At 42.1% G+C, this 11789-nt stretch overlaps 1 protein-coding gene across 1 annotated transcript in view; it reads left to right on the top strand.

The window, feature by feature from the left end:
* The first annotated feature begins 471 nt into the window (after window positions 1-471).
* Window positions 472-11789, top strand: part of LOC122941339 (gastrula zinc finger protein XlCGF26.1-like) — a 67637-nt gene continuing 56319 nt past the window's right edge. The window contains exon 1 of the mRNA XM_044298483.1: window positions 472-511. The gene's annotated coding sequence lies outside the window, so the exon portion shown is untranslated. The remainder of the gene's footprint in view (window positions 512-11789) is intronic.

Raw genomic sequence — 11789 nt, 5'->3', positions numbered from 1 at the left:
GACCTTTTTAATACAAAATCACGGTGACAACTTTATCTCACAGTGATTTTGTAGTAAAAAGATCACACAGAGGCACGGAGCATTATCAATCATGTTAATGGTCAGTGTCTCTGCTGTCCGGAATGGGACTTGGCTCTCTCTCACGCAGCGGATCCGCTCCTGTGAAATAGCCATTAGAAACCCCCATCACAGAGTCAGACAAAAATGTGGAACAAAATACCACAGCTCTCTGCAGTATGGCAGAATGACAGACCCCATTATAGTCAATAGGGTCCACCCTGTGCCTCTGGCATCCATCACATGATCCTGGTCCTAGACAAGAACAGAAAACCAGAGAATATGCCTAAAATGTGAATGTAACCTAATACAGTGCAGACAAACCCTGAAGCTCATGTGACTGCTCACATGGTCATGACATCATCAAAGGTCCTTTAGATTCAACTGCACTCTCCTATACATGTGACCGGTCACATGATCTTGACATAATCAAAGGTCCTTCAGCCCACCAGAGGTCTGTGATCAGGATAAGTGTGACTGGTATTTATTGTTATCATGTCCTTGTGATTATTATACTGCATGTAATAATACACCCAGATGTAGCATGTTTGTATTGTGTGCATTTTATAGTGTATATAGATAGTAATGTTAGTTTATTATTTCAGTGTGTATCCATATACAATTAGTGAAAGAAATTTGAGAAGACCATCCCTTGACCACATGTACTGTGATTTTTTAGTCCCATCCTGTATTATGTACACTAGCTATTTTCTTTGAGAGGACCATCCCTCTAGTAGACCACTTTCCATATAATCTTGGGTGGTCCTGTGTGTGTTATATACAGTGTACCTCTATACGGTGTGTGTGTATATGCTACAGGGCTGGATACAACTGTGTATCTACAGGTATGTGTATTAGATACAGTGCGCAGGAAGGACACACCACTGTTACAAGTTCATGCCTATTGTAATTGTGTTTTATATTATCTTAGATGTACAGCACCCTGGAATTAATTGTGCTTTCAAATAAATAATAGCTATGATAATAGTATATTAGATATAACAATATTTGACCTTCATTTAAACAGGGTATAAAGAAAGATGAGGTAATCACAATATAAAAATTACTTTATTAGAGGGGTTGTCTCACTTTGGTAAGTGGCATTTATCATGTAGAGAAAATTATTACAAGCCACTTGCTTATGCACTGTGATTATACATATTACTTCCTTTGCTGGCTGGATTCACTTTTCCGTCACATTATACACTGCTCGTTTCCACGGTTACGACCACCTTGCAATCCATCAGTGGTGGTCGTGCTTGCACACTATAGGAGAAAACGTCAGCCTCTCTGGTGGCTGGGACCATGGGAGTGCGCATAGGCTAGTGCTTTTTCCTAAATTCTGCAAACACGACCACCACTAATGGATTGCAGGGTGGTCTGTAACCATGGAAACGAGCAGTGTATAATGTGATGGAAAAATGAATCCAGCCAGTAAAGGAGGCAATATGGACAATAACAATACATTAGTAAGTGCCTTGTATTAACTTTCTCTACAAGATAAGTGCCACTTACTGAAGTGAGACAACCCCTTTAAAGGGGTATTCTCATCTCAGACAATGGGGGCATATTGCTAGTATATATCCCCACTGTCTGATAGGTGTGGGTCTGTTAGGGAAATATCCCTTCACCTATGATTGCTGGAATCCAAATTAAAAGGGATCTGAGCTCTCGGAAACTGACACAAGCATTGTATATACTGTAGTTGTATCTGATTTCTCTTTATTTCAAAGACAAGCTCACAATATATGGGAAAAGACCATTGCATAATATAAGATATAGATCATAAGACCATAGAAGCTATGTTTCCATTCCTCTCTCCTCTCCCCCCCCCCCCCCCCCCAACACACATAAACTGACTTTTTGACCTTGTTTTTAGACATTATTATGTGTCTATTTAACCCTGTAAGCTCCATTTAGGACCTGACCTAAATATCCCATATACACAAGATGGAGGACATGTTTATAGAATATGGATTCTCATCCCTCACAGGGTCCCACCTCTGGGACCCAAATGTATCTCGTAATCCGAGCTGGCAAAGTGAAGGAGGGCGCACCGCCACCCTCCATTGATTTCTATGGGGCCGGCAAAAATACCCAAGCACTGGCCTGACTATTTCCGTCAACCCCATTGAAGTTAATGGTAGTGGGGGGCGCACAAGCGCTGTGCGCTTCCATTCATTTCTATGGGGCCGAAGGAAATAGCCAAGCCAGCACTCAGCTATTTTCGGCGGTCCCATAGAAGCGAATTGAGGGTGGCCATGCATGCCATGCCGTGTGGGTCCCAGAGGTGGCGATATGCCCCCATTTTCCGAGATGGGAATACCCCTTTTAGGGTAAGTTTAGGCAAAATTCAGCTGCAACCAATTAGAATCAGATCAAATTATTAATATGGTAAAAAAAAAAAAGGGCTCTTATTTCTTGAACCCTTAAAGTGTACTTAAAGCGGTTGTCTCACATCAGCATATGGCATTTATCATGTAGAAAAAGTTAATGCAAGGCACTTACTAATGTATTATGATTCTCCATATTGCTTTCTTTGCTGGCTTGATTCATTTTTTCCATCACATTATACATTGCTTGTTTCCAGGGGTTACGACCACCCTGCGATCCATCAACAGTGGTCATGCTTACACTCTATAGGAAGAAGCACTAACGCGCTACCTAAGTTCTGGCCACCAGAGGCTGGTGCTTGTTCCCATAGTGTGCAAGCATGACCACCACTACTAGATTGCAGGGTGCTCATAACCCCTGGAAACAAGAAGTGTATAATGTAATAGAAAAATGAATTTAGCCAGCAAAGGATCACGATACTTTTGTAAGTGTCTTCTATTAACTTTCTCTACATGATAAATTCCATTTACTGAAGAGAGACAACCCCTTTAAACCTTCAAATACACTTTATTAAAATGTATTCTAAATGTAAGGGAAATTATTTTTTTAATATCCTTTTTTTTAATTACTTTTCATAGTGAAATAGCCACCTGAAGTTTGGGTGCCTATAACACTTTGCAATAAGTTCTCTGAGTACTGGAGTACGGATTCCCCATCGCTGTACAGGCCGGAGCATGGCATCTCTTCTCAAGTATCCGGCCGGCTGCCTGGTGAAATTGATAACATTTGAGGCTTTAGTGAAGCAGCGATGTGCTATGTGAGCTCCTGCCCTGCGCTCGCTCCACTAATAGCCTGTACTGATGTGGTATGCAGACTATTAGAGTAGAGCGAGTGCAGAACAGGAGCTTAAATAGCACATCGCTGCTCTGCCCGTGCCCACTAAAGCATATGACCAAAATAATTTACTTCACATTTTGAATAGAGTTTAAAAAAGTGCTACAACAGCAGAGAAAAATGTATCGGGGCACTCACCAGTCCATAAAATATATTTCCTTTATTTCACCCCTTCCTGAGAGTGAAATAAAGGAAATATAGCTATGAGGCTGATCGCATACATTTCACCCCTCAGATGCTGTGGTCAAATGTGACCACAGCATGTGAGCAGTCTGGTTGCGGGAGCCATGCACTCCTGTAACAGTGTTCCCTGGCTGAAATCTGGGAACCTCTTACACTGCACAAATAAGCAGCTATTGGTGGAATATAGCATAGCCACTGAGTTATTCACTGAAATCTTTCTGTATAGCGCCACCTGCTGTTTGTTTTATTCTTTTTTCTTTGTCTGGCTCACTGAGATGGCTGCACATGTTTAGTTTCATCCTTCAACTGCCTTCTGCGCTGTAATAGGGAGAAAGCTGCTGAAGAGAGGACACCCTTGAGCTGCCAGCTTGATATAAATCTAGCAATTTAAGCAATGTGTAGGGAGATTTATGGTTCAATTTATTAAACAAGGCATGGACTCACGGGGCAGTGATGTAATATTATCACTTTACAAAGCTTTGGTGCGGGCTCATCTGGGATATGCAGTTGAGTTCTGGGCACCAGTCCATAGAAAGGACTCGCTGCAGCTGGAAAAAGTACAGAGGAGAGCGACTAAACTGATAAGGGGCATGGTCTTAGTTATGAAGAAAGATTAAAAGAATTACATTTATTTAGTTTTGAGAAGAGACATCTAAGGGGGCACATGATTTACTTCTACAAATATATATATATGCAGTGCCTTGCAAAAGTATTCACCCCTTTGACTTTTTTCGTATTTTGTTACATTACAGCCTTAAGTTCAATGTCTTGTTAATCTGTCTTATATGTTATGGATCAGAACACAATAGTCTAAGTTGGTGAAGTGAAATGAGAAAAATATATAAATAAAATTATTGTTTAGAAATAGAAAACAGAAAATTGTCATGTGTGTCGGGTTGTAATAATTCAATTAAGAATTATTAATTACGGTCATAAAAATAATTAATCATAAAAAATTAATTTTATAAAATTTGTCATAAATTCTTAAAATCATGACCTGGTGAATCGTAGACAACCTAATTGATACCATTCACATCTGAGGCCGACTATTTCCTCAGATAAATAAGTTCTTTTTGACGTGAGATGACGTTAATGATAAAACATGTAGTTCTGCATTATACAACAATACACCAGTTTTATAAAAATATGCAGATTTATTGGTTACAAGATTATAAACATATATAAGTAAATAAACACAATGATACATGCAAATGAATATATATAGCGTTAATATAAAGCATTACAAGCTTAACAATACATGTGAGTGGAAATAACTTGTCACATTATAACCAAGCTATTAGGTTAGGATATCAAAGTAGGAACATAAGTTATACGTATATATATTACTTTTGTTCAGAGAAAACCTCATGATATCAGGATGGGCATGTCTATTCCTAGACATCAATATGGAATGCTAAATACATTCTTCCCCCCTCTAACCAACTACACATCACATGACTTCAGGCATGGGCAAATCCATTCAAGGATATAGCTTAGAAGAGATAACTGTATCCTTCCGCCCCATCCTGGACTATTTTCACACATATGACTTTGGTAAGATTATTAGGACAAATAACAGGGATCTAGGATCATTGCTAGATCATATCTTAATTAGGAAGGACTTTGAAATATGTCTTTCCTGTGGGAATCCATCACTTAGCTTGGCGAAGAATGTTCTATCAATATATATATATATCTAAGCAATTATTTAATGCTAGATTATGAGTCTTGATTCTTCTGCAGGTAGAATGAAGCCTCACAATATCCTAAAACTACATCTCAATATGGAGATGATCAATTAATTAATGTATTTATTCGCCAATCTAGATGGTATAATTTCACCCACACTATCAAATTAGTCTTAATAAAATGAAATATAATTTTCTGTGTCTCTTACCAAGTCCTAGTGGAAATCTCACTTCTGCTCCTAGGAAAGCTGGGTGGTCCATCATAGCACATCTCACCATGGCTTTCATCTTGATAGACCCCTCTAGAGAGCTCCACTTCTCTCTCCTCTCCTCTTTCTTGTCTGTGTCTCTTCTCTGTCTCATCCCTCCCCCACTGTCCTGTGTATGGTTTATGAACACAAACTTATCAGTTAGACACACCTTCCTAGTTTGGAGCTTTCCAATCATTGTCGGATGGGTGTGATCATTGATAAGAAATGACATCATAACCTTACCCAGAATGCACTTTTGCTACTGTTGTAATGTCACCTACTCATACCTAGGTGGCACTGCTGTGTAAGCTATTTGCATCCTAGTATAAAGGGTTAACTTCTGTAAGTCTGAATAAAGGTATAATATACAATTGACCTTAAAAGCTTTAATTCAAGGCTATAGGGATTAGATTTGACACTTGTAGCAATTAGAGACAGACCTCTAGGCGTCTTCCCTGAATGTTTTTCACACTGTTTATTTGTGTATCGTAAATAACTTCACTGATTTTGTTTACTCAGAGATATCAGTACCTCCTCTCATACCAAAGAGGTGAATAATTGTTACAAAACACACATCTTCACAGACAAAGATTCTCCTAATGAGAAATATATATAATATACTGGATTAGGGCTGCAGCTAACGATTATTTGAATAATCGATTAGTTGCCGATTAATTTCTACGATTAATCGATTAATCGGGAAAAACGACAAAATTACAAAACAGAGAGGTTTATATGATCTTACTTGAAAAATTATGTTCAAAGGCCATATTAAAACAAATTGTGGACGAAACTATTATGGGGGATCTGTGGACGACACTATTATGGGGTATCTGTGGACGACACTATTATGGGGGATCTGTGGACTACACTATTATGGGGGATCTGTGGACGACACTATTATGGGGGATCTGTGGACGACACTATTATGGGGGATCTGTGGACGACACTATTATGGGGGATCTGTGGACGACACTATTATGGGGGATCTGTGGACGGCGCAGTTATGGAGAGGGGGATCTGTGGACGGCGCAGTTATGGAGAGGGGGATCTGTGGACGGCGTAGTTATGGAGAGGGGGATCTGTGGGTGGCGCAGTTATGGAGAGGGGGATATGTGCACTGTTATGGGCATAACAGTGCACAGATCCCTTTCCTCATAACAGTGCACAGATCCCCCTTCCCATAGCAGTGCCATACACAGACCCCCCCTCCTCCCCATAACAGTGCTATACACAGACCCCCCTCCCCATAGCAGTGCCATAGACAGATCCTCCCCCCTCCCCATAGCAGTGCTATACACAGACCCCCCTTCCCATAGCAGTGCCATAGACAGACCCCCCCCCTCCCCTCCCCTCCCTTCCCCCTAACAGCCCCGGCCCCGATGCTTGCATCTTTATTTTACCTTTTTACAATGACGCTCCCGCTCCTGTAACAGCCAGGCAGAGCAGACGGCGGCGTAACGTCACTCACTCACGTGACGCGCCTGCTCCGCCCACTTCATGAATGAAGGAGGCGGAGCAGGCGTGTCACGTGAGTGAGTGACGTTACGCCGCCGTCCGCTCTGCCTGGCTGTTACAGGAGCGGGAGCGTCATTGTAAAAAGGTAAAATAAAGATGCAGCGACCGCCCGCCCGAATAGCAACGAATCGGCGATTATTCGATAACTGGATTCGTCGACAACGAATCCAGTTATCGAATATAATCGATTACATCGATTAATCGTTGCAGCCCTATACTGGATACATGTTGTCTTCATAACATATAACAGTATAATATATATTATATGTTCTACTGATTGTCTTATGCTAAGGACTAAGGTTCATTAAATGAATACATGAATACTATATATTTGCTTCATTGATAAATGCCTAATTGTATAGGTAATTATCACCAGCTGCATAGAGCTTATCTTTACCTCCCGTCATAAATTTTTAAGTAGATAAGAAGGCCTCTTCTCAGACTGGTACATTCATGAGAAGAATAACACTAAAAAGTAGAAACCTTCGTGTGACCTTACTTTGGCCTTCTCAAGACATACAAAATTGTAACTATAGTGAGCATGGCTCTTAAAGGTAATGAACATCCATCTTGACTAAAAAATGAATTGGATATCAATGTATTTACCTATGAAAAGGCACGACATGTGAGTATGTATTTGTTCAGAAGCCCATAAAAAGCTCTGGTGCAACCAATTACCTTCAGAGGTCACATAATTAGTGAAATGATGTCTACCTGTGTGCAATCTAAGTGTCACATGATCTGTCATTACATATACACACCTTTTTTGAAAGGCCCCAGAGGCTGCAACACCTAAGCAAAAAGGCATCACTAACCAAACACTGCCATGAAGACCAAGGAACTCTCCAAACAAGTAGGGGACAATGTTGTTGAGAAGTATAAGTCAGGGTTAGGTTATAAAAAAAATTCCCAAATCCCTGCGAGGTCATCCCTCAATGGCTAATCTATCCACATTTCACATAGCATATTTTATTCAATCCATAAAAAAAACATGTTAAGAAAATCTCCGGCCCACAAGAGCATTCAGAATTTGAAAAATTAACCCTTCAAATAAAATTACCTAAAGGAAAAATATCCAAATTATACAATCTTTTAATTGCCCTAATACGTCCTAAATCGCACCCTTATATTACGCATTGGGAGTCAGAATTAAACATTAAATTCTCCCGAAAAGAGCTGCATTACGCTCTGACAGCCCCTTCCAAGGTGTCCAGGTGTGTTAAACTACAGGAAAATAGCTACAAATTACTAACGCAATGGTATTACACACCTCAGCGTCTCGCCCATATGTTTCCAGAATGCAGCCCTGATGGAGAATTAGGTCTGAAATAGGCACACATGGCCACATCTGGTGGAAATGCCCTAAAATTGCTCCTTATTGGCAGAGGTTTTGCAAGACTTTATCAGAGATTTGCAGTATTCAAGTTCCCACCTCTTCTAAACTGTGCCTTTTTGGGATGATCGGGAGTTTCAAGTGCCCTAAATATACACGAACACTATGCAGCATCCTATCGGCGTCTGCTAGATTGCTGATAGCAGTATGTTGGAAGCAGCCAGATCCACCTACTGTTCAAAATTGGATCCAAAGATGCGATCAACTATACCGCCTAGAACAAATTGCACATTGGGACTCCCGAACACCTCTCCAGTTCGAAGATATATGGAAGCCTTGGAAAACCTTCAGAAATTTCTCCGATAGCTATGATCACACGGATAGTATTGAGTTTCCTGGTACTCAGGGTATTATGGCGAGGCGGATAGACTGTGAATGCTACGTTTGATAACACAACCCTATAGGATAGATTGACACACTCAGTCAAACTCTACATCAGTATCCTGTTTTGGTGAGATTACTTATGTAGTAATATGATGTAAGCTGCCAAAATACTCCCCCCCCCCCCCTTACCCAATTTACCCTCTGACTCTCCTCCCCTCCCTTCTTTCTCACTTTCTTTTCTGTCTCAACTTGCCTCTATATACATGAAGATACTCTCACAGATGCAAAAGTATATTAGATCTCAATTGTTCTCAACCATCAATCCGACTATTTCATACATACATGCCGGATCTGTTATTGCATCTAATAGTACAGTATACTATGATATATCATTATGAGACTTTAAAGGGCTTCTGTCACCCCACTAAAGTGATTATTTTTTTTTGGGCTAGTGAAATTAGTTATATTGCGATATATGACAATATAATTGTGTTACTTACTTTGATCCAGCAGTTTCTGCAAAAAACAAAGTTTTATAATATGTAAATTCGGTCTCTACCAGCAAGTAGGGCGGCTACTTGCTGGTAGCTGCTGCAGAAATCCGCCCCCTCATCGTGTTGATTGACAGGGCCAGCCGGGATCTCCTCCTCCGGCCAGCCCTGTCGGCATTTCAAAAATCGCGCGCCTGTGTTGATTCGGCGCAGGCGCTCTGAGATGAGGAGGCTCGTCTCCTCAGAACTCCCTCAGTGCGCCTGCGCCAATGACATCACCGAAATAGAAGACGTCATCGGCGCAGGCGCACTGAGGGAGTGCTGAGGAGACGAGCCTCCTCATCTCAGAGCGCCTGCGCCGAATCAACACAGGCGCGCGATTTTTGAAATGCCGACAGGGCTGGCCGGAGGAGGAGATCCCGGCTGGCCCTGTCAATCAACACGACGAGGGGGCGGATTTCTGCAGCAGCTACCAGCAAGTAGCCGCCCTACTTGCTGGTAGAGACCGAATTTACATATTATAAAACTTCGTTTTTTGCAGAAACTGCTGGATCAAAGTAAGTAACACAATTATATTGTCATATAAAGCAATATAACTAATTTCACTAGCCCAAAAAAAAATAATCACTTTAGTGGGGTGACAGAAGCCCTTTAATCTATTTTGTATCTGCATATGGTATATTGACTTTGTTACCTAAGTAGCCTATTCTTGGGCGCTTTGGTGTTTCATCTGTTTTGCATCGAAAAAACAATTTTAAAACAAAAAAATACCCAAATCTTTGATGATCCCCAAGAGCACCATCAAATCTATCATAACCAAATGGAAAGAACATAGCACAACAGCAAACCTGCCAAGAGACGGCCTCCCACCAAAACTCACAGACTGGGCAAGAAGGGCATTAATCAGAGAGGCAGCACAGAGACCTAAGGTAACCCTGCAGAGTTCCACAGCAGAGACTGGAGTATCTGTACATAGGACGACAATAAGCCATACGCTCCATAGAGTTGGGCTTTATGGCAGAGTGTAATAATCGATAAGAAAAAGGTAGTGAAAGTATACGTCCCTGGACGTTGGTACAATGAGAGCAAATATATGAAGGGACGTTAAAATGAGCAAAAAAAAAAAAGTTTTATTCAATGTGTAAAGTAGAAAACGTATAGAAGTGAATGACCTAAATATAGTGGTATTGGGCCGAATCAGATATGTAAATCAAATCCCACCGCTAGTGGTGATTGACTATGAACATCCAATGAGCAGGGTATATGCCTCTGCACTAGTTGTGAGCTGGTGGGATTAGTACTAAAAGGAATGGTATCACCACTGGGATAGACAGGTGTTCTTGGAGAGATGTGGTATCTCACAAAGAGGAACCCATTCGCAGCATACCAAACTGTCCAGTACCTAATCAGTCACTGGGTAGTTGTCTTCAGCAAGAGGGACGGCTGTGCACTATACCACCCCTCATACACTGACACTCGTGCGGTGCACAATAATAGGAGGTGATTGCTGGCCTGGCTTTTGTACCACCAGCTACCAGCAGTCCCTAATAACACTTATCTACGGCTCAACGTGTTTCTATGCACATGTCTCGTGCACTTCGTCAGGAGCCAAAGTAGCAGTACACCTGAATCTTTATGGCAGAGTGGCCAGAAGAAAGCCATTACTTTCAGCTAAAAACAATAAGGCACATTGTGAGTTTGCGGAAAGGCATGTGGGAGACTCCCAAAATGTATGGAGGAAGGTGCTCTGGTCTGATGAGACAAAAATTGAACTTTTCGGCCATCAAAGAAAACGCTATGTCTGGCACAAACCTAACACATCACATCACCCAAAGAACACCACCCCCACAGTGAAACATGGTGGAGGCAACATCATGCTGGGGGGATGTTTTTCAGCAGCTGGGACTGAGAAACTGGTTAGAGTGGAGGGAAAGATGGATGGTGCTAAATACAGGGATATTCTTGAGCAAAACCTGTCCCACTCTGTGCGTGATTTGAGGCTAGGATGGAGGTTCACCTTCCAGCAGGAAAATGACCACAAACACACTGCGAAAGCAACACTTGAGTGGTTTAACCCCTTAACCTCCTTAGCGGTAATACCGAGTGTGGCTCGGGGTCACATTACATTACAAGCAGCGGTAACCCCGATCCACACTCAGGACCTCCAGTGTGCTGTCCACATTTCCGGAGTGCGGCTCAAACTTCCGGCCACAGCTCCGAAAGTTTGTACCGCTCCGGGTACAAAATTAATGAAGATATCGTACCACCAGGGAGGTTAAGGACCCATGACGTACATGTACGTAATTTCTTTGTGGGACTTAAAGACCCATGACTTACATGTACTTCATGGGGATCGGGCGGGTGCAGGAGCTGCGACCGCCGGATCAGTGGCAGGGGTCCAGCAGTCGCTGATAGCCGGGCCCCTGCTGCATGCGCCAGCAATGGTGAAATCACTGATGCCGGCACATTAACCCTTTATGTGCCGCGGTCAGCGCTGACCACGGCACGTGTGATGTTGGGCGGGGATCGGAGCTGCCATCGGCTCCCCGTGCTGCTGTGACGGGGACCTGATGGCACAGAAGGCAGCCGATGCCTTCCTTTGGCATTGGGGCTGCCTTCTGGTGGAGAGCCTGTGAGATCCAGCCCCCTGGATCTC

This window comes from Bufo gargarizans, chromosome 6, assembly GCF_014858855.1.
Source record: "Bufo gargarizans isolate SCDJY-AF-19 chromosome 6, ASM1485885v1, whole genome shotgun sequence".
NCBI classification, from domain to species: Eukaryota; Metazoa; Chordata; class Amphibia; order Anura; family Bufonidae; genus Bufo; species Bufo gargarizans.
This window is presented reverse-complemented; position numbering and strand designations above follow the sequence as displayed.